The sequence below is a fragment of the Balaenoptera ricei genome, chromosome 3 (genome assembly GCF_028023285.1).
Source record: "Balaenoptera ricei isolate mBalRic1 chromosome 3, mBalRic1.hap2, whole genome shotgun sequence".
Classification (NCBI taxonomy): Eukaryota; Metazoa; Chordata; class Mammalia; order Artiodactyla; family Balaenopteridae; genus Balaenoptera; species Balaenoptera ricei.
The window spans coordinates 155,156,856-155,181,022 of NC_082641.1; the positions used below are offsets into that span (position 1 = coordinate 155,156,856).

Genomic DNA, 24,167 nt, shown 5'->3' on the forward strand with positions numbered 1-24,167 from the left:
CTCTGTGTATTGTTTGAATTGCTGACCCACAGAATCTGGGCACATATTAAAATTTTTGTTTATTTCACCACTAACTTTGGACTTCTTTATTATGTAGCAATAGATGACTATAGCACTGTGTCTGTACACAGGAGATCTGCATTTCACAGAGCACATATTTAGATGTGAATGTTGACTGCTCAATTTCTAAGAAGAACGTATACACACATATAGGTACAAAATGTTTATGTATATGTAAATATTAGACCTATATAAACTAATCTATATTATCCATAAAATGAGGGGGCCCTTGATAATGGCTAACATTTTTTTTCGGTATTTATTGTGTTCCAAGAACTGATAAATTCTTGCATTGTATGAATTTTCTCTTTTAACCCTCAGAGCAACTCCCTGAGAGGAGTAATGTTATCTGTATTTTATAGATGAGAAAACTGAGGCAAAAACAGATAACACGCTCAAGAGTACTCAACAAGTAAATTTTAGAGTCAAGATTTGAACCCAAGTTCTCAAGTTTTAGATCCCTTACTCTTAGTCACCAAGCTATATACTGAGGAAGGGGATGAAAGCTGAAGCCATTACCTCATGCTCAAGAGGTTAGACAGAAACTTAGCAGGTATGGTTGAAAGAAGACAGGACTTGGAGTCGTAAGCCCAGAGCCTGAGTTATGAAATGAATTCTCCTCTCATCTAGATATAGGTTTGTTTTTAGAAAATGAAGAAGAGCACTGCATATTCTGATTGTTAATTTCTGTACTTAATGATGACCAAAGAATGGAATTTTACCAGGGAGTTATTTTGCAATGACATAAATTATTGATTCAAAATCAAACCTTTATTATAAATTATTGATTCAAAATCAAATCTTGATTAAGTCTCCATCGCATCAGAAGTCTCTCCCACTCTTCATTTCTTTTTAAACCCTTTTCTGTCTACTCTTGGCCAAAGCTTGAAGCCTAATTTAACATTTGGAAATAAAATAATGAAATAGTCATCACACAGCAATTCCAATGCCTACTGAAATGGAAGGTCTAAATAATTTTTCAGATAATTTAGGAAATTAAAAATATTTACATCATAGATGCAAAGACAGAAGTTACTTGTGTAATAAAATAAATGGTGAGACAAAAAGCTTCTGGTCAAGTAGATTTGTTTAAATATGAACACTAATCTGAGTTCTACCTCTGTGCTAAAACCCAGTGACAGGTTGCATACAGCTTCTAAAGGGATAGTTCAGTGCACTGGGTCAAATTCATGCCATAAAATGTGGTATTAGTAGTAGTACCAGAAGACAGAGTGTGACTGTCTTCTTTGGGACATAGACGAAGACGCCAAGATAGACAATATCAAGGACAAATTATGTAGAATAAGATATTATCTCAGTCCGTGGAACATGTCATCCAGGATAGAACAAGAAATAGATTTATTATCAAGTACATGAAGCCAGAGACAGTAAGCAATGAGTGGTAGTTGGTTAAAATAGACAGGTTTTAGAAGTAGAGGCACGGATGTGGAAAACAAACTTAGGGTTACCAGGGGATTGTGGCAGGGAGGCTAAATTGGGAGATTGGGACTGAAATATACACACTACTATACATAAAATAGATAACTAATAAGAACCTGCTCTTCTTATTAGCACAGGGAACTCCACTCAATACTCTCTAGTGGCCTATTTGGAAAAGACTCTAAAAAAAAAATAAAAGTGGATATATGTATATGTATAACTGATTCATTTTGCTGTACACCTGAAACTAACACAACACTGTAAATCAACTATACTCCAATAAAAATTTTTTTAAAAATAGGTTTTAAGAACGATAGTCAGGGAGCAGTGTGGATTGGAAAGACCTGGCAAGAAATATTTCTGCATCCTTAGAAAATGCTCCCCAAGTTGGCTATGGCAAGGGTGAGCATTTAAGAGATCTTTGACCTAAGGAGGACATGAGATGAACAATCTAACCCAGTGTGCATGAATTATTCTCCTCGGTGCTATCAGAAATCAGATGGCATCCTAGAGCAAGGGTCAGCAGATCTTTTCTGTAAAGGGTCAGATAGTAAACATTTTGGATTTTGTGTACCATATGTCTCTGCTGCAACTGCCCATCTGCTGCTGTAGCACAGAAACAGCCATGCACAATACGTTAATGAATGGGTGCGGCTGTGTTCAAGCAAAACGTTATGTACAAAACCAGGAGTCAAGCGAGATCTGATCAGTGGGCCAGAGTTTGCGGACCCCAGTTCTGGGTCAGTGTTCACAGCTGAATGAGTCATGAGGCCTTAAGTTCCAGTTCTCATTGTACTACTTTCTACCTGGGTGAACTTGGGTTCATCCCTTTTATTTATATGGGCCACTATATTAGTCAAGGTAGTGGGGTGGTTTGTTGTTTGTTTTTTTTTTGTTGCCTGAGACTGAGCTACTGTCCCGATATCTCACTCTAAAACCTATAGAAAGAGAAGGGCTGTGTTCCTCCAGCTGTGGCACCTCAGGGTAGGGTCCTCTACCTAAGGCTCTGAAAAAGTAAGGAGGGCACAGTGCTACCTCATAGTACAAAAAGGTACATGAAAGACCTATGTTCTCCTTCCTCTGCTGCTGGCAGGCACTAAGATGAGGAAGAGATGCTCAGAAGGCCATGGCATGGTGATGGAGGAGTCCAGTCTGGCTGCGGCACCTTCACGACCTTAGGAAAACTGTCGGCAAGCTTTCATTAGAGTAGGTTCAGGCCACAACGTGCATATTCATCTTTCATCTGTTTAAACAAGGCACTAACTAGTAGGTGTCACTGGTCACTTCCTATTGAACAAAGCCTACAAGATTTTAGGTAAGCATCAAGACACTGATGTTGGGTCAGGCGAAGATTTCTTAGCTATGACACCAAAAAGTATATTGATAAAAGAAAAAAATAAGCTGGGCTTCATTCAGATAAAAAATAATGCATTTCAAAAGACACCATTAAAAAAGTAAAGACGTGCCATGAACTAGGAAAAAATATTTGAAAATCATATATCCAATAAAGGACTTGTATCCAATAATAACAAGCGTTGGCAAGGATACGGAGAAACTGGAACCCTCATGCATTGCTGGTGGAATTGTCAAATTCGAAACTGCTACTTTGAAACACTGATTCATCATATGACCCAGGTAATTACCCCTAGGTAACCACCCAAGTGAAATTAAAACTACATGCACACATCAGCCAGAGCGGCGAAAACGTGGAAACAAACCAAATGTCCATTAATTGGTGGATGGATAAATAAAATGTAGTATATCCATACTATAGAATATTCTTTGGCAATATGATACATGCTACTGCATAACCTCAAAAACATTACGCTAGATAAAAGAAGCTAGACACAAGAGACCACATACGGTATGAGCCCATTTATATGAAATGTCTACAAAAGGCAAATCTATAGAGGTAAGAAGTAAATTATCGGTTGAATGGGTCTGGGGGTGGGAATGAGAGTGATTCCAAATAGGCACAAGGTTTCTTTTGGAGGGTGATGGAAATGTTCAAAAATTAGATTACATGATAGGTGCATACAACTCTATAAATTCACAGATTTTACTAAAAACCACTGAATTGCATATACTTCAAAAGAGTCAATTGTATGGCATGTGAATTATACATCAATACAACTGTTTAAAAAATAAAGAAATTTAAAAGAGAAGTCAGGGACAGCCCTGACCCCAAACCTCACTATGAAATGTTAACATATTTACACAGAAATCTGCCACTTCTCCTGATGTCGCCCTTCCAGAAACTTGACTCTTAGGATGAGAAAGAACACGAACGAAGAGTAAGAGACCTCCAAACAGGGTCTAAGATAGCCGTGGCTCATTTATGCACTTTAGACTACAGGAGAAAATGGAAGTCCTCCCCTCGCCCCTACCCAGCCTGAGATGAAAACTTAATGACTCATAGGTACAAATGCAGGGCACCTAATTTGCAGCTCGATTATCTGGTTTTCCTCAGCAGCTACATTAACTAAGTGACAGTTAATACTGAGGATGGGATCAGAAGCAAACTATCAAAGCACAGGCCTCTGGGTCTGGTCAGCCCCTTACAACTTCACACCACTGAGGGCAGGGCAGCAACGGTACCCTGGTGGCCAAAAATGGTTATGACATCTGTTATCTGAGGCTGGAAAGAGAATCAGTTTCTCAAAATGAGGTCATCAAAATGGCCATGGGTATGCACCCATTTATGATACAGGTTCTCTTGCCTCACTCAAACCAACTGAATCAGAACCTCCAACAATGATACCTAAGAATCTGCATTTTTAACAAGCCCCCTCGATGATTCTTATGTTTTAAATTTTATTGTGCACAAGAGCCCTTTACTTAGAGAATATTAGAGATGGAAGGAACCTTGATGATCATCTAACCCAAAGTTCACATACTGTAGATGAAAACACTGGGGACCAACGATGTAACATGATTTTCAAAGATCAAATCGTTCTTTAAACTCTTTAAAAACAAAAACAAAACTATGTCTCTAGTCCTAAAAATTGTCAAGAATACTACTGACAAAAGAGAATATAAAATGTACCTTGGAAATATTTTCTTCAAAGATTGATGAAGATAACATGCTTCATCATTTAAAGGGATATGTTTCTGCTCTCAGGAAAATTAATCCAGAGCACCTCATTACCTGAAGCTGCCAACTAAATGAGTCATCGTAACAGTTAAATTATTTTTTCCTTGTTGGTATGTTCAGTTTAATTATTGCCTTTTTTCCCCAAACCTACCTCCCTTGAGAAAATGCATAGGTTATTTGACCCAAAACACCAACATTCTTACAGATCACAAGCATTAAGTCATCATTTCCTCTGAAGCCACATCTCCAGGGCTGCAAGTCATATTTTTCTATTAATGCAGCCTGAATTCTCCTGTGCGTGGGTCCTAAATCATGAGCTAGCAAGAGGGAGGAGATATGGGGATATATGTATATGTAGAGCTGATTCACTTTGTTATAAAGCAGAAACTAACACCATTGTAAAGCAATTATACTCCAATAAAGATGTTAAAAAAAAAAAAAGATTACATTCTATTGGAGGAAAACAGTCAATAAACAAATATACAAATGAATTAAAAAAAAAAAAAAAGTGGGTTTCTGTTTCCAGGGGCCTATTTAGCCAGTGGGTTCATCCCCGGAAACCTCAGGCTCCCTTTCATTATTCCTGCTTGATCCTGCCTTTTGATAATTTCCAGTCAAGCACTGTTGTCTTATTTTCTGCTTTAGACAAGCTTAAGGGAGAGTTTCTTAAGTCACTTGACCAAAATATATTTTGGAGCATGGAAAGAACATAGTTTCTTTGTTTTTGGGGGGGTTTTGTTTTCACAAAAGGATTACTTGGATTCAAAATCTTGTTCACTGACTAGTTAATCGTGATGTAGTGACCTGACAAATTTCTCAGCCTGTTAGAGGCTTTAATTTCTTTTTCACAAAATGTAAAGAATAACACCTACCTTGCAAGGTTTTTTGCAAAGAGTCTAAAAAACGCGTAGCACGTAAAATAGATAATATATGTAACACGAACAGTGTCGATTGTATATATATAATTGTCAATGAAAAAATGTTGCCTGCCATATCAGTAAACAAAGGATGTTGCAGCCATCAAGCCATCACATTATAGCCGCCCCAAGAGTGAACCCTGAGGAAACTCAGGATGGAAACAGGATGCCCACCATCTAGCAGTCAACTGCCACAGCCTCCCCTGATGGTGCACCCCGAGGGAACTCAGGATGAGAAAGCACAGGATACTGGCCCACATAGCTGAGGTGCATATCAAAGGAAGGATTTCAGTGAGCCCAGACTTTTGCATCTTCCCATACACAGAAAAACACTAAAAATTCATTAACTCGAGATGTCTGGTTTTCTTTAATTAACAGGAATCTTTCCATGTTCCGATTACCTGGTCTTTGTTGCAAAAACTCCTATAGTTGATGGCTCCTCCCTCTCCTTTTTGGATCAGTCCCTCAGAGAGAGCTGAGAGGCTGTGTCCCAGGCTTAAGTCCTCAGTTTTGCCCACCCAATAAAACATATTTCTCAACTTTGAGGTTGTGCATTTTTTTCAGTCAACATCATATACATGTTAAATATACATATATAGAATATATATACACAAATATACATATATATTAGTGTAGGGGGTAAAAACATGGACTTTTCCTTGTTATTTAACCACTCTGAACCTCAGTTTCCATTTCAGCAAAATAGACATATTAACAGGTCCTAAATCACTATGTTGTCAGAAGGGCTAAACACACATAAAGCATGTACCCGCTGTCTGGCAAACAGTAGGAGCTCAACAAATGTTGTCCAATGGCAAGGCAGCCCTCAAGAGACCAGCGGTCAGTACGTGGTGGGTATTATGATTATTGTTCATTTCTTTCAGGGGCAATCTGGAAGCGCAGAGGCAGAGGTTTGGAGGAATTTTAGGGGTCCACACAATACACCCAGGTGGGAACAACACAGATCCCCTGAGTGGGGTTCAGGGAGCACACCTCAGCAGCCCTGGCCCTTCCTGCTCTCTCAGTTGGGAGGGTCTCAATGCTGGACTTTGTATTTTCAAAAGATGGCCCGGGCCTTCTTCAGAGAAGAGGAGGTGACAGACAGCATGATGATGGCTGATGAAGGTGTGGGATGATGAGCGGAGAGTCAGCTTGTACCAGAAACATCAACACTCAACCAATGCCTGGCTCTACTTCCTCACCTGTTGATTGATGACTAGGCTTTATCTAGTTTCAGGACGAGAGTAAAACACAAGGATTCGAAATAGAGTCACAGGTGTAGAAAACAAACTTATGGTTACCAGGGGGGGAAAGTGGGGAGGGGAGAGGGATAAATTGGGAGATTGGGATTGACATATACACAACACTACCTATAAACTAGATGACTAATCAGGACCTACTGTATAGCACAGGGAACTCTACTCAGTACTCTGTAATGACCTGTATGGGAAAAGAGTCTAAAAAAGAGTGGATTATATGTATATGTATAACTGCTTCACTTTGCTGTACACCCGGAACTAACACAACATTGTAAATCAACTGTACTCCAATAAAAATTTAAAAAAACACACGCAAGGATTCTCCAAAGATCTTATGTTTGGACCTGATTCCTAGATCTTCTTCTGGGAATTGGGAGTGGGAGGAGAGAGAGTAAAGGAAACAGTGGGGTGGGGCGGGGGGACGTGCATAGGGAAATGAGCGCTTCATGGTGGAAGCACTGAAGCACCACAAAAGGAGTTCCATCGATCCTGGAGAAATCCCCTCACGTCCCCTCCAGGAAAACTTCAAAACTCAGGACTGTCGATTCAGCGCACCTGAAAAAAACAGAGCAGATGGACGTCAGGACCCCGTTGGGATCCTGCAGCTCCATGGCTGCGGCCCCAGCAGTTTTGAGGGCAAACAGCTTACTCCAGAGTATTGATCCAGACACAGCAAGGTGCAATCTGCTTAAAAAAAAAAAAAAGAAAAAAAAAGTCTGTTTGAGAAATAGACCCACAGACACAGAAAACAAAATTTCGGTTACCGAAGGGGAAAGGGTGAGGGGAGGGATAAATTAGGAGTGTGGGATTAACAGAGACACACAGATATATGATATATGTAAAATAGATGAACAACAGGGTCCTACTGTAGAGCACAGTATTACTGTGCTCAATATTACTCAATATCTTGCAATAAATGATAATGAAAAAGAATCTGGAAAAGAATATATATATATGTATGTATGTATACGTATGTATGTGTGTATGCGTAACTGAATCACTTTGCTGTACACCGGAAACCACCAACAATGTAAATCAACCATTCTTCAGTTTAAAAAAATAATTTAAAAATAATTTTAAAGTCTGTGTATGTACAGCAACCCTACCCCGTCAAGCCGGGAAGACGAACAGCAGTTAAGCGTAGACAGAGGCAACCCACCACATTGTCCCCAGCACGCAACTCCAGACATGGTCAGAAGCCTTTTACTGCCTGAGAGTTTTAGCACATGAGGGGGAAGCTTTTCAATCCAATTAGCATTCAATGGTCCTGATGCTCAATCACAGGGATCAGCTGGGAAGTTACTAAAGCCATTACCAAGGGCTGGAGTCGCCAGCTGAGTTTAAAATGTCAGTGCCTTTCCCCTGACACCACCTCCCCTCTTCCCACTGTCCCTCCCAATCAGAGGTCCTGATAATTTGGTAACCTTTCACAACAGCAGGCAGTCATCCTTCAGTCTTGGGATCAGGGACTTTGAAATACCCAAGGAGTCAATTACAGCTTGGCTCTGTCCCTGGGAAAAGAAAGCAGCATCCGAGAGGTGGAAGGAATTGGGGTCCTGGGCAACGCGGGCACGTGAGTTCCGAGGCGCCTTCTCCCAGATGCTGCCTGCATCCCACCAAAGCTTCCGAGGAGACCACAGCCTGTAGGGGTAGAAAGAAGAGCCTGGGAAGACCCAGCTCAAGGTTGCTCTAAGCAAAAGAGAATATGAATGGAGAATTGTCTCGAATTAGAGGAGGATTGCAGGAATGTAACCCTTTGTATTCTAAAGATCTGACAGTGAATTGGTAGGTAGGTAGGACCTTGGCTAGTTGGTAATCAATACCCATTGGCCCTTTCTCTTTGCTGCATCCAGATTCCCTTCGACAGCCCCCTTGCCTCTGGGTGGGGCCCTGGGACGAGCCCTGACCAGTGGACCATGCGCAGAAGTGGCTCTGTCCTCTCCGGGCAGAAGAGGCCAAGAGCGTGCGTGCCTTCTCCAAGCTCCCTTCTTCCAGCGCCGGGGCTCTGAGGACCTGAGGAAGGTGACGCCACAATGTTGAAGGACCCTGAGTCCCTCACATCTGCAAAGAACAGAGTCTCCCACTCCAACCCTAGCCAGTAAATCGAGCAAGAAAGAAGACTTGAACCTGTATGGATGAAGAATGTCGCCTGCCCTATCAGTCAACAGAGTGTTGCAGCCATCAAGCCATCATCAACCATGGCAGCCATCCCCGATGGTGCACCCGGAGGGGATTCAGGATGGAGAAAAGCAGGATGCTGGCTCTAGATAGTTCAAATGCACATCAAAGGAAGGATTCCAATGAGCCCAGACTCCTGCCTCTTCCCGTACATAGAAAAATGCTAAATTCATTGACTTGAGATGTCTGGTTTTTCTTTAATTAACAGTAATCTTTTGATGTTCCGACTACCTGGTTGTTTGGGGGTTTAATGTTTTGTTTTGTTTTGTTTTTGCAAAACTCCTATATGTCCTGGTTCCTCCCTTCCCTCTTCAGTGCAATCTCTCAGAGCGATCTGACACTGCCTCCCGGGCTTAAGTCCTCAGCAAGTCCACCAAAAAAAAGATGATTCTCAACTTTTAGTTGTGCATTTTTTTCAGTCAACACCTGCTAAGCCACTGAGATTTTAGGTTGTTTGTTAGTACAGCTACCATCAGTTATCCTGACTGACAAAATGACATAATCAGAATTACAAACAAAAATATCCATCATATATATATATATATATATATATATATATATATATATATATATATATATTATTTATTTATTTATAAACAACAAAATAACTGAATTAACTGTCCAAAAAAGGGAGCTGGTTAAATAAAGGATGGTACACGATACAGCCGTTAAGACACGTCTTTAAAATGATGCTAATGACATAGGGATACGATAAAAAGTGAACTTATTGTTTTTTATACTGCAGAGTAGTAACCAAAAAGTAATTGTGAAATAATTTAAGTACTTTGCTTAGAGTCTTTGAAGGGGATTTATGGATCACAGATTTTTTTTTTTAAATTCTCCCTTTCCCGTCTTACCACAGCACTTGCTCCCACACTTCCTTCTTCAAATATTCGTGCACAAAATCCCCGCCACTAGCCTACTTACCTCTAGCCTCCCCTTCCTTTTTTCCCCCAATACTGTACCCCCAAAACTAAAGGACAGTCCACCATGCAGAAAAGGAAGAATAGGTGGAAGGAGGGTAAGACTGCTAACAGTCATACATCAACAATGCTCACCCAGAACCTCTGGCAAAAGGAACTTCATTTTTCTACATCTTTCCAGAATCAGAATCTTGCTCACCTCTGGCCCAGGCTCAAAGGGAGCTCTTGTCGTCAGAGAAAAATTAAGGAGTTCTCCACTGCCTGTGAAAGTAACTGACGATGCTTTCTGATACATTGCAGGCACGGAGAGAGAGCATGTTTAGCTTAGTCAAGGCCTCTTTTATGACATGGAAAGAAAAGAGGTCAAAGTTACATTAAAATGAAGAATCAAAGAGTTCTTTGATTTTTGAAAGAAATCATTAATTGCATGACTTTTGATCAGACTGCATGTCTTATCAAATCTGGAGCTCATACTTGCACGTGGATGAATAATACAAGAGTCCCCACAAGATCCCTCTCCTCTGCAGCCCCATGTTTTTCTCCCTTTGGCTGGTGACAGTGGTTTTGTTCCTCTACGTGAGTTGGATGGGTTGGGAATGTGTCACTTTGAAAAGAAGATGCCCTAACACCTGTCCATAAAAAAGGCAGAGTTCTGGTTACCTCAGCTCTCCCATCCATTCTGGGCACCCACTCAGGGCTCCAAAATGATCTTGTTGGCTGGGCCTTCACAGTAGATAGGTGTGAATTAAATGACGAAGCTCTGGGCTGCGTCAGACAGAGGGGGCAAATCATAGTGTCTGATAGGACAGGTATTTTGCCTGTTTTTAAATTTCTACACAATGGGGGATCCTTTTCTAGGCTGACCCATCTGGAAGTTGCTTTCCCCGCCCCCCCCACCAGGTATCAAATTCAGCCTCAACAGAACATGGGCCCTCAGAGATGCCACAAACATAGAGACCCCAGAATGAGAAAAAGGAGAGCGCTGTAAACCTGGATCTCAAGGAGGACAGAAACAGGCATTTTGCAGACAGCATGAAAGGAAAGCACAGAAAATGACTCCACTTAAAACAGAATTTTGAAAAAAAAAAACAAAAAAACAAAAAACAGAATTTTGAGCTACAACAGCTCCGGGGACTTGAATTCTCTCCAGTTAGTAAATACATAGTTTGCACCATCTTACCACAGAATAATCTGAGATAAGATGAGAGACAGGGTACTAAAGATCGACAAAACCTAGATTTTGTGTGAGGAGGACTCTGAAATGGGCAAGAATAGAGACATCTGCACTCAATACAAAAAGCTGAGAGTTTTGTCCACCCTTGTGAGGAAGGTATTAAGAACCTCAGTAAAGGGGCTTCCCTGGTGGTGCAGTGGTTGAGAATCTGCCTGCCAATGCAGGGGACACGGGTTCGAGCCCTGGTCTGGGAAGATCCCACATGCCGCGGAGCAACTGGGCCCGTGAGCCACAACTACTGAGCCTGAGCGTCTGGAGCCTCTGCTCCGCAACAAGAGAGGCCGCGATAGTGACAGGCCCGCGCACCGCGATGAAGAGTGGCCCCCACTCGCCGCAACTGGAGAAAGCCCTCACACAGAAACGAAGACCCAACACAGCCAAAAATAAACATAATAAATAAATAATAAAAATTTTTTACAAAACACCAAAAACATAAAATCTGGAAAAAAGTTGAACACCTATATACGCCCTGCAGACTTTACATTTAGTATTTTGAAGGAAAAAAAAAAACAAAGAACCTCAGTAAAAATGACTTAGAGTCTTCAATTACTCCTTTTCTTAGTAAAAGTGGAGGGAGATAAACCACCTTAGTAATCGTTACGGATAATATCCGGACTATGGGTGTGTCACTGGCAATCTCAGAAAGTGGGTCTCTCTTGCCCTCCTGGGGCCCCTGGGGCTGTGCCAGCCCACCGGCACGCCCCACGTGGGGTGTCTGCTAGACTAGGGCATGGGTGGGGAGGCCCAGGTGTGAGGGGCCAGGTAGAGTACCTCTGCCTCCCCCCTGATCTCCTCCACAAAACTGCCCCTCCTCCTGAAGCCTGACCCCCAAGTCACACGTTCCTTATCATGACCTCACTGGGTAGTGATGACCTCACCGGCCGGCCTTCTAACAGTTTCCATGGCCGCGTAACTGCCAACGTGCTGCCCTCAGAGAAACTTCCCTGACAGTTCTCCACCAGATACCGATCTCTTTGGTTGTCTGAGTGAGAATGTGTGACTGGATCGTCTATATTAACTCAGACCTGTGCTCTGTTCCATGGGTGGGCAGTGCGGCAGGTACACCGAGACCGCCCGGAGGCATGGTGTACACACAATCTCACCTGGCTGCCTCATGTTCCTGTGGGGTTTGCCCACTACGTATACCTGAGCGCGTTGCCAGCTGTAAGTAATACCAGTGACCTGGGACACCTTCAGGGACCCACAGTGCTCACTGCTGAGGACAAGTGAAAGGTCATCCCTGGACAAGTGTGCAGGATGGTCCTGATCTTTATAAATGTAGCTTCCCCTTTGGGCTACAGGATGCTTCCATTCAGACCCTTTCCTGATTGGCCTCTTAGCAAAAGACAAGTGCATTTTTGTTGGCAAATGGTAAATGGAGCAGTTTGAGGAAGAGGGCCACTCCTGAAACACACCTTCAAACCCAGGCACCTCTGTGCTGTCATGGAGACATCTATATCGGTGCCCTCAGACACATCCCATCCTGAGCTGCTGAGTACTAGGGGAGAGGGTGGTGCCATATTGATGGGAAGACTGGAAGCACCAAGAGGGATGTTGAAGTGCTAATGAGACTGGGGGGCTGAGGAGATGGTGTCCCAGGAGGCTGGGTTGATGTGAGCCTAGACTTGGTACCCAGAACGCGGTTCTCAGTCTCCTGATCACTCTGCCTCAGTATTCGGCCTTGTTCTAATCTACATAAAAGTATCAGAGGGCTAGAGTTCAGTGTGGTGGAAACAGGCAGTATAAATGGGGCCCAAGAGGGGTTGCCAAGGTGGGAGGGGTTCTTCACCAATTTATATTAGATTATTTTTTTCCAAAACTTGAAAGACATTTCCATTAAAGCCTCAGAAGTGACAGACTGCAAGAAATGTTTTCTCTGTTGTGGAAGGGAGAGATGGAGAGGCTCATGATTGCAATGACTTTCGGGTTCTACTGTTTTCCCTGGAAACGGTGAAGAGACTTCCTCATGTGCTGCAGCCGTAGGCTCTAGGAATTGCTTTTGCAGCCAGTGTCCCTTCCCTAGGGACTCATAGAGGTGATGGGCCAAGGCTGTGTTTTGGATGTCAAGTCGATTAAAGGTCTTCAGCCAGAAACTGGGAGAGACATGAGAGAGGGAAATTCTGGCAGGAGACTGTGTACAGCAGAAGTGACTGATCAGTTCTGATTTTCTTTGCAGCAGCAGTGGCTCCCGTTTCTCCTCCTACCCCTGGTCAGTACCATGTCCCCTACCGAGGGTGTGGAGAAACGCAGTTGGGCTGGCATGGGGAGACATACTGCCTGGTTGGTGGCTACCGGGCCTACGGGGATGTTCCTTTGGCCACGCCAGCAACGGTGGAAGCAGAGAAGCCAGTCCCCAGACGTGCTCCCAAGAGAAAGCGCGCTCTGGAAGAGTCAGACGAAGACCTGGGTTGCCCCAGACCCAAAATCCGGCGATTGGAGCATTCAAGCAGCTTCGGACTAGAAGGTGCTTTGATTCTCAAGCAGGGTGGCCCAACCTCTGGGCACATCCCCTCTGCAACAGCCCCAGTAAACCAATGTCCCATCCTTACTTGCTCAAGGTCGGCAACAGGGAGTCCCCTCCTAAAGAAGGTTCTCTCGCATTGCCACTCTCTCAAAGGCTGCCCCCAGTGTGGTTCCCTCCTGTGGGCCTGATCAGCCTTAGGGCAGAGTTGTCTCTTTCCTTCTCGGAGTCGGACCAAATCGTCTTAGTAACACCTCTTCACAGTGGTGACCATGTGTTTCACGGGGGCTGCTGCTGAGCCTTTATCTCATCCTTTCACGGTGGAGAGAGGGAGAATTATAATGATTTTTACTTCTAGGGGAGAGGGTGGTGCCATATTGATGGGAAGACCGGAAGAACCAAGAGGGCTGTCGAAGTGCTAATGAGACTGGAGGGCTGAGGAGATGGTGTCCCAGGAGGCTGGGTTGGTGTGAGCCTAGACTTGGTACCCAGAACGCGGTTCTCAGTCTCCTGATCACTCTGCCTCAGTATTCGGCCTTGTTCTAATCTACATAAAAGTATCAGAGGGCTAGAGTTCAGTGTGGTGGAAACAGGCAGTATAAATGGGGCCCAAGAGGGGTTGCCAAGGTGGGAGGGGTTCTTCACCAATTTATATTAGATTATTTTTTTCCAAAACTTGAAAGACATTTCCATTAAAGCCTCAGAAGTGACAGACTGCAAGAAATGTTTTCTCTGTTGTGGAAGGGAGAGATGGAGAGGCTCATGGTTGCAATGACTTTCGGGTTCTACTGTTTACCCTGGAAACGGTGAAGAGACTTCCTCATGTGCTGCAGCCATAGGCTCTAGGAATTGCTTTTGCAGCCAGTGTCCCTTCTCTAGGGACTCATAGAGGTGATGGGCCAAGGCTGTGTTTTGGATGTCAAGTCGATTAAAGGTCTTCAGCCAGAAACTGGGAGAGACATGAGAGAGGGAAATTCTGGCAGGAGACTGTGTACAGCAGAAGTGACTGATCAGTTCTGATTTTCTTTGCAGCAGCAGTTCCTTTGGCCACGCCAGCAAAGGTGGAAGCAGAGAAGCCAGTCCCTAGACATGCTCCCAAGAGAAAGCGCGCTCCGGAAGAGTCAGACGAAGACCTGGGTTGCCCCAGACCCAAAATCCGGCGATTGGAGCATGGTGCCAGGAGGTAGACCCCACAGCATCTTGCTGGCTGAGGCACTCTGAAGAGAGGGCAATGGTTTAACTGCCTAAGGCAGCGAATGCCTCTTCCTGCAGTGACCCACCCCGTCCCCCCACTGCCCACTGCCACAGATCACAACCTGCGTCGTTCTGTTTGAGCCTTCCTCAGCCAGGAGCCTCCTGCCACACTAAATGGCCAAAAGCAAGGAGCCTCAGAAACTGAGGTTTGAAATGACAGTCTGCCCTGAACATCCCAGGGCTGAAGCTGGCCTGGAAGAAAACGTGACGTTCCTCTGCTCAATCCTCAGGGGCCCCTTTGCCAGCTGAAGACAGAAAAGTCTGCACTCTGCGAGCCGAGAAGAATGCAGGAGCAGAGACAGGGTGCAGAGAAGCCTTAGCAGGCTACCACATGGGCTCCTGCTCTGAGCCAGTGTCAGCGGCCACCACCACAAACCAGGGGGGAGCTGGGTTTTTTGAAACTGAAAGCAGCAATCTGTGGCTTCCCAAAGAGCCTCCTGCCTGGGGTCTCAGGAGGCAGGATAGAGAGACCCAGGAAGACCTGCTCCCTGAAGCAAGAACAGGATGGAGAGTCAAGCAGCACGCACCCTGCCCCGAGGTTCACATGCTCCTTTATTCCCAGCCCTTTCTGTCCCCAGGGGGGTCCCTTACTGCTCAATGTTTTTCTGTAACAGACTTCTAGGGTCGCCAGTGCTCACACTTAGGTCACTACCCCTGTGCTAGGCACTCCTGCTACCCAGGAAAGGTTCCAAAGGTGGAACAGCTCCAGGGGGTGCCAGGGATCAGAGCAAAAACTGGAGAGGCTGGGGATGAAGGAGTTTGGGCACAGTCCCTAAAGCATCTCAGTGGTTGAGCTTCTGTGAGAAGGCACATCCCCTCTGTGTGTGTGTGTGTGTGTGTGTGTGTGTGTGTGTGTGTGTGTGTGTGTGTTGGAGGGAGGGGGTCCCCAGAGGAGGCAGCTAGGGGGAGGGCCTGAGGCTGGAAATGGGGAGTGGCGTGCGGCCTCTGAGCAAGCACAGGCACTTAGCCCTTGAGGTTTCTGGGAAAGCTAGAGTCACAAGGGCCTCGAGATAAGGCAAGTGTAGCAGCAGAACCCAGGTGCCAGGTCTTTTCTCAGAACCTATACTTCTTCACAAGGCCAGGCCTTCCATGCTGAGGTAGGAGGGATCCTGGACAGAAGGTCGGCCAGCAGCCCTGGGAGGAAGGTTGCTGCGATGGGGGCTCTGCTGCCATGGAAATGACTTCATTTCCTTCCACTCAAATAGCCTACTGACTGGGTTCCTGCTCTGTTGAGGAAAAGGGTCGTTGACTCTCCCCAGAAGGTGTTCAGTTCACATCCCAAAAGTCCCTCTCTTCAGGCCCTGGGGAGGTGTAGCAGCTCCTGAGGGCGCTCTTTCCTGAGGCTGGCTGCCAGAAGTGTGTGTGTGGGGGGGGGGGGGTTCCTGAGAGTTCCCGGGTGCTGGTTGAAGTCCCCAGAGAATGGTCATGCAGGTTGGGGAGTCAAGTAGGTGGAGAGAGAAGGTCGGGGGCAGAGGGCCCCTTCCTGAATCCAGAGCTCACAAGGTTCCCCCCCCATTTCCAGAAACTCTCTCTTCCCCCACACCAGCCCACATGGCCCCGTACCGGGAAACCGGGAGCCCAGAGCACCTGTGGCCGCAGAGACACTGGCACGCAGCCCTCGGAGTGGGCGGGGCCGGCTGCAGGCAGATGGGGACGCGGTGTGCTCCCGGGAGGCCTCGGGCTGAAGGTGGCCCTCTGAGAGAAGCGGCCCAGCTTGGCCAGGAAGGTTAGAGGCGGGGGAGAGCAGCCTAGGGCGCCCCCTCGGAGCAGTGGGAGTGGGAAGAGGCGCAGGGGCGGAGGGAAGCCGCGACGGGAGGCGAGTGGGCTCTCAGCAGAGGCCAGCTTAGCCCGCGGGAGCTGCCTCGGAGCAGGGGGCGGGAGGGCAGTGCCGCCCCGGGGCTGCCGGGCTTCGCGGGTCGCGGCTCTCCGCACACGGCTCGCAGGACCCTGTGACTCTGTATCCCCTCCCTCACCCCGCCCCCCTCGCGAGGCCGCGCCGCTGGGTGGCCTGTGTGGACGGGCACAACCCCATCGCCCGCCCCTCCCACACCCGCCTCTGCCCACCCGCCTGGCCCTGCGCAGCTTGCGGCCCGGGGGCCTCGAAGGTCCCCGCGCACTCAGCCAGCGGCCTCTGCTGTGTCTGCTGCGTCTGCTGCTGCGGCCGGAACCCGCGTCCAGACCACGCCGGGCACCTCCAGCACCCCGAGTCCGCGGGAGCGCACGCGGGCCCTGAGGCGGGACTTCCCGCTTGTGGACGGGGGGCTGCAGTGTGTGCGGGCTGGTGGGGGCCGGTGGGGGCCTAGCCTGGCCCTGGGCAGGGGAGGAGGTCCGGAGCATGCAGAGCTAGTGGGGAGGCTCCCTCACACCACCCCTGGATGTCCTCTCCATCATCTATGGATGCCCTTCCCCTTCTCTGTCATCCCCTCCCTGGTGGGAACCCCTCAGCCCAGGCCTCAGCTGCTCCTAGTATAGTCTGTGTGACAGTGTGAGGTGGGGGACCCCCCGGCTGGCCCAGGCCAGGCAATGTGTCCTGCCTGATCCCAAGACCTAAGGAGCCCACCCATTTGCCTTGACCTCCCTCCAGCCACAACGACATGCCCCTGGGTCCTGAGGCAGTTTTACCACAATGGGCTCCAGGATGTTAATCTGTGCAATTTCAGCCATGGCCAGACCAGCTTGGACAGGCTGAAAGACGGTCTCGTGGGTGCCCAGGTACCAAAGGGCCACACAAGGTGCCACCATGGCTGCTGGGGAATGTGGGGCAGTTTGGGGGCCTCAGAGACCACAGGTGAGTCACACTGGAACTAAGTTACCATAGTGGCCTAGAAAGTGCCATGCCATGGATGCTGGGGGCTACAGGGGTCACAGTGAGCCAACCTGACGGGCATCCAAGTACCACAGAAAAAGCAACGCGTTCCATGTGACTTCTGGGCACAGTGAGTGCTGTGCCAGCTGAGGAGGCTATGAGAAGCCCAAGGAGTTCCAAAGCCCGAACCGAGCCCTGGCCTTCCCTCAGTTCTGGTCAGCCTACGCCCCATGCCAGACCCACGAACGGGATGCTGTGCGCCTCACCCCGGATCAAATTGACCTCATCCGCCTCATGTGTGCCTCCTATTCTGAGCTGGAGCTTGTGACCTCACTTAAAGGTAGACGGGGGACTTCCCTGGTAGTCCAGACGTTAAGACTCTACGCTTCCACTGCAGGGGGCTCGGGTTTGATCCCCGGTGGGGGAACTAAGAGCCCTCATGCTGCGCGGCACGACCAAAAAAAAAAAAAAAAAAGGTAAACAGACTGGTGGTGGTAGGTGCTAGGGACTTCAGTAAGCTACCCCTGCCTCTGAAAATGATCATCTGACCTACCTGCCCCCAGCTCGCAACAATACCCGGAAGTTGGCTTGCCTCATTGGTGTGGAGGGCGGCCACTCACTGGACAGTAGCCTCTCCATCTTGCGTACCTTCTATGCGCTGGGTGTGCGCTACGTGACACTCACCCACACCTGCAACACGCCCTGGTGAGCGCAGTGCAGATGGTAAGGGCCCAGTGAGGCAGGGATCTGCCCAAGATCACGCTGGGGCCCAAAGCAAGTTTACCCCTGGGATCCGCCCTGAACCTGGGGTGGGGAGGGGAATGGAGGTTCGCAGAACAAGACTGAATCCCCAGAAGGGCCCTCCTACTGCCAGGCACAGCCCAGTTTGGGTCCCTCCTCTTGCACCAGGGAGTTGCAGGTGTAGACGGTTCGACAGAACCTCTTTCTAGGCTCTTGTAGCCAAGTCATGGCCACCAGTCAGACTGCCTCCTGGCCATCCTGCAGGGCACAGAGCTCAGCAAAGGGGATCCACCCCTTCTACAGCAATGTCAGTCGGCTGACCGGCTTGGGCGAGGTAAGGACCCGGGTTCCATACCCTGCCCCACATGAATGTACAGCCCCGCCTGTTCCCTCCAGATAAATGCACACAAGGTAAATGCAGCCCTGATGCCCTCTCCCCATCCTGTCCCTGCAGAAGGTGGTGGCAGAAATGAACCGCCTGGGCATGATGGTGGACTTGTCCCATGTCTCGATGCTGTGGCACGGCGAGCCCTAGAAGTGTCACAGGCACCTGTCATCTTCTCCCACTCAGCTGCCCGGGGTGTGTGCAAGAACACTCGGAATGATCCTGATGATATCCTGCAGCTTCTGGTGAGAGACTGCCCTGGCCCTCAAACCTAAAGCAAGAGGTTCAAACCGGGAGCCCTTGAACCCGAGCCTCTTCTCCCTCAATTTCCTCAAACCCCAGGTTAAATATCTTCTGCCCCCAAAACCCACGGTCCACAGCCCCTGAACTCCTGAGCCCTAGGTGGGGGTCTAGGTGGTAAGATACTCCACCACACCCGGAAACCCAGGGCCAAGACACCACCCAGACCAGGGCTGCGGCTCCTCCATTCACACAAACCCAGAGAGGAGACGACTCTGACCTCAACACCTTCCTCACAGGGGCCGAGAGAGTGAACAGGCAGCTGGCTGTGCTGGGGGCCAAGCTGACTGTCCACCGGCCCGCCCCTGCAGAAGAAGAACGGTGGCATCGCGATGGTGCCCTTGTCCGTGCGGGTGCTGCAGTGCAACCCGTTAGCCAACGTGCCTACTGTGGCAGGTGAGCCTCACCCTGGGCTCTCTGAAAACTCTGATTTGGAGCTGAAGCTGGGTCCAAACTTGGGGAGGACTTCAGAAGAGCCCCAGTGGCTTGACCCACCTGTTGGCAATAGGTACAGCTCCCAAAAACCCAATAACGGACGGTACACAGCACCTTGGTGCCATGTGGAACTGGAGCCACGGAATCAAAACTGCGGTACTGATGGGTAGCAGGGAGGCTGTCAGACACAGAGCCCGGGTGCTGCCCATCTGTGCCTCTGCAGGGGCTCCTAAAGCGCACTGCCCCTACCTCTGGCCAAGGGACTGGACAGCTCCTTAGGTCTCTGGGGTCTTCATCAGTTGTACTCTTGTTCCTCTCTCATCCTCCACACCCGGGGAAAGGAGCCCCCACAGGTTCTCAAGGAGACTGGGAGGCAGGGTGAATCGTGGGTGGGAAATGGCCCAAACAGGGGGCTCTGGGGTCCACTCCAAATCTGAAGTCCAGTCTAGAGCCAGCTGGGATCACTTCAGATCAAACCTCAGGGCCCTCGAGTTGGTACTCTCGGTGCCAGGCCACGAAGGAACTGGACTGTTTGGCCTACAGGCTGCAAAAAGGGGAATCAACAGAGGCCAGTCATCACCCCCACCCCTGCCCTGGAAGCCCCACACTGCTGACTTCCCATTCTTCAGATCACTTCGACCACATCAGGGCAGTCACTGGATGCAAGTTCATCGGGATTGGCGGAGATTATGACGGGGCTGGCCGGTGAGTGCTTCCCCATGGCTTGTCTCGGGCTGGCTGGGCAGCAGTGGGGCTTTCACAGCCACCGTGCCCACCACACTGTGGTCCTCATGGCCTTGACCATAGCCTCAGGTGTGCTGGCCCAACTGGTATCTCCCCTCTCCCAGGGTCTGCTTCCTGGGCTCTCCTGTCTGCTTGGCCCTACTCTAGGTCATCATATTTGTCTAAAACACCACACAGAGCTCATCTGCCCAGCATCTGCGCCCATGCAGTGCCAGCAGACCCACGGCCTCTGAGCAGACTCTTCGCAAGGTCTGGGCTGGGCTGACCATCGTCTCTGCCTGCAGCTGGGTCTGTGCATGCAGGGGGGTCAACCCAGTTCTTAAAAAGCTTTTCTTCTCTTTATAAATGGAGGCAAAAATTGCATTCAGTGAAAGGCATAGATCTTAACAGTACAATTCAATGAGTTTTGACGAATAGTCGAGGCGCTCTTGGGGCCTTCCTTTGAAGGATGAAGAGCAGGAGTGAATCATTTACTCTCTCCAAGTCTCCATTTTCCATATCTGACCAGGGCTGGGGTTCAGTGGACCCTGGACACATAGGGCTCTGGTTCTGACTCAGGACCAGGGAACAGGTCTGAGGCCCAATAGCTGGCTGGCTGGCGGCCACACAGGTTCCCACAGGGGCTGGAGGACGTGTCCATATACCCGGTACTGATAGAGGAGTTGCTGAGGCGTGGCTGGAGTGACGAAGAGCTCTGGGGTGTGCTTCGAGGAAACGTGCGGCGGGTCTTCAGACAGGTGGAACAGGTATGCTGGGCTGGGCAAAAGAGTAGCTCTGAGCAGGTGGTCTGAGCAGGTGTACGTGGGGGTGCTGTGAGAGGTGCTGCCCGCTGACTGCCGCCTCCAGGTACGGGAGGAGAACGAGGGACAGAGTCCCTTGGAGGATGACTTCCCAGATGAGCAGCTGGGCAGCTCTTGCCGCTCCGTCCTCCCACGTCTGCATCAGAGAGAGGATCTGGCTCCAGACCAGAAACTAACCAGAGCTGCGGTTCGTGGGAATCCCATTTTGTCACCTAAGTGGTCATTCTCAAAATCTTGCCCCCACATGGGCCCAGGCCTCACAGTTATTGCTGCCTTCCCAGTCCTCATTGTTTGGCTCTGGTGATCCAGTTAATCCTGCCAGATGTCACTTTGGCAGCCACAGATACCCCCCAAAGTTTCCTTGCATGCGAGCACAAACATTTCCTATGTATTATTCTCTTCTGATAATTCTTTCAATGTATCCCTTCTGGCTTTGTGCAAAGCGATTCTTTGTTTTGTACACGGGGACCACATCTGGGAAAACATCGCCGCACCCTCATAAGTGACAGGGGGAGACCCGAACTGGCCAAGCCATGACAGGAGCTCGCCGCTGCTGAGCTCTACAGATCCCGCCCCTTCCACACAGTTCGCCAATTCCGTGGCGAGCTCATCTTTCTTGATGTTCTTCCCTTAGGAGACGTGTACAGTGCAGCAGGATTCTCAACCCGTTCCCCGTGGTCACTTGTGCTAGATGGAGCTTTGCAGTGTTCTGTGCCGGCCGTGGGCCGCTGGTGGAACACTGTGTGACAACTGCCTGCACAGGACTTCAGGGTTCATGAAATGTCTGTCTTCCCAGCCTGACGCTGCTGAAAACCACGCTTCCCAGAGAAGGAGAGAGATCCAGCTGGTCCACACCTGCATACACATTTGTTGACATGTGCAGAGGACAGCAGGCTCTAGCAGGACCCACATCAGCCTAAATTCAAGAACTCCGGTGCCAGCCCTTGACAGCAGCTGAAGGGGGGTTTACAAGAGATGCAACCTCGAACCATACCCTAGGCTGAATCAGAGGTGCTGTTGGAAGAAATAGGCCGTTGTGTCACTTTCCCGAAGAGTTTGGCCACGAGAAAAGTCCCCCAGAGCCCAGCACTGTGGGAGAGGCCTCACCCACAGAGCAGGGCAAGTGTCCCAGGCAGGGTGCCCCGCGCCCGGCACCCCGCCAACGCAGCAGGAAGGTGCCCCCCCCTACGCCCCAGACAACGGGAGCTCTCCCTTCCTCAATAATTGAGCTTCTCATCCAAAAGAGGTTCTCTTCCCACCCAAACATTAGAGCTTCTAAATATTTCAGGATCCCTGGGTTGTAGAGGGTCACTCGCCGTGCCCTTTGGATAAATGAAGCCAACGTCAGCTGCTTCTGGGCTGGCCTTGAACAAAACCATCAAGATGGGAAATCTCTGCTCCTGCCCTTCCTCCCGTCACCCCCCGTCAAGCCTTTCCTGCTGCATGCAATGACCCGGCTCTTTTGTGAGCAGGTGAAGAACACCCACGGTGCGTGCAGTTCTGTGGTCCCTGCAGAGATGAGGTGGGTGCGGGGGACCCTCAACCATGCTGGCCTCTGCTGCCATCCCCAGGGCCCTTGATGTGGGCTTCAGCACAGCACAGCCAGCCTCAGGAGGCCTGTGGGACCACTGGGGCCCCGGTGGCGATCCCCTGGATGTTCCTGGGAACGCTCCCACGACTCCAAGGCCAGTCCTGCCAGCACCCAACTCCACCAAGCTGGCACTCCTTACCTTTTCCGGATTCCGTTCGCAGCTCCCTCCTCATACGCATTCTCAAAGCTTCCAAGAGGGGTGACCCCACTTCTCTGCTACAACTCCACCCTGAAGGCAGCCCCCGCCTGACAGCACCGCCCGCCCCCCCCCCCCCTCCGTCAGGGCAGCCCTGAGTAGCTGCCCCTCCACGTGGACTGTCCGTTCCCAGGTCCCACGCCAGCCCGCCGAGGGGTGGAGCCTCCAGGAGAGCCGCTGTCCTGCTCGCACTGCCCCAGCATCACCACCACCGCCACTTGCCGCCACTCTGCACTTGCCTCCTGTGTGCTTCCCCACCCCGGTCCCCTGCGTGGGTCCCCCGCTGCGCGTACACAAGCCTGTGCAGAGACAGAGCACAGCCACCAAGTCTGAGCCTCGCCGCTGACGTCTGTGCTTGGAGAGGCTGGAGGAAGCTGCTCCCCAGTCGGCTTCACCGCAGGGTCCTGGTACCCAGTCTGCCTCCAGCAGGGAGGTGATGGGACCCCACGGAAGGATGCCCAGAAGCTCTCCCGGCCCGCGGGGTCTGGGGCTGTTCAGCTCTCTAATGCTGGGTCCTTCGGAGATAAAGTCTTCAGTCACCTGCCTGGGCACCCCATCCCCTCTGAAGATACAAACTCAACCTCCTCCAGGGTCTTGGCCTGGAGGGAGGAGCCGCCCAGGGTCAAAGCCCATCCCTCTCTCTTCCCACCTCTAGACCTGTGGGAAGGGCTCAGGCTAAACTCCCGGTGCCTCTTCTCTCAAACCCTCAAATGATAAGAGAAGAGGTATGTCTGTCCACCTTGCAGGGTCCTTACTCCGCCTGCCAGTAGGCGACATGGTCCTGGAGGTGCTTCTTAAACTGCCAGTCTCACTGTCTTAGCCTCAGAGTTACACACGCCCAGGAAGGACCCCGGGTACACGGCGTCCCGTTACTCCCAACTCTACTCCTGAGCGTCAGGGTTAGCTGACAGCAGGCGACAACCCATTTCAGGGATTTCTCATTTCCAAGGGCTCTTGAATGCAGAAAGAGCCCTAAGAGTCAAAGGAATTTGGCTCCAGTGGTGAAGTTACAAGTCATCTGGCAAACACTTACAGCTGGAGGGCCAACTAAGCACCCCCTTAAATCTCACCACACAGACTCTGCTGATCCGGGCTGGCCGGTGTGGTTCTCCTAAGGTTGCTTGTGCTATCGATCATCTTGCTGTACCTCCCAGTTAAAGATACAGCCTTAGGAAGATGGCTGGACCCAGACCATCAGGCAATCATATTTACCCATTGACCTACCCTCTTCCTCCCTCCTTCCTCCCTCGCTTTGGAAGCTTTAGCGAAACATATTTCACTTCCCACTTTACAATGAAATCATTAGCCTCTAAATAATGCACCTTGCATGGATAGGAGGGCAGGCAGTC

At 49.4% G+C, this 24,167-nt stretch overlaps 1 long non-coding RNA gene across 1 annotated transcript; it reads right to left on the bottom strand.

Annotated features, from left to right (window-relative positions):
* Positions 1-3,360: 3,360 nt before the first annotated feature.
* Positions 3,361-22,874, bottom strand: LOC132362756 (uncharacterized). Its single transcript, XR_009502477.1, has 4 exons — positions 22,762-22,874; positions 19,737-22,045; positions 8,195-8,411; positions 3,361-7,325 (listed from the first exon to the last, which is right to left on the bottom strand). It is a non-coding gene; the product is annotated as an uncharacterized LOC132362756 (long non-coding RNA).
* Between the last annotated feature and the right edge of the window lie 1,293 nt (positions 22,875-24,167).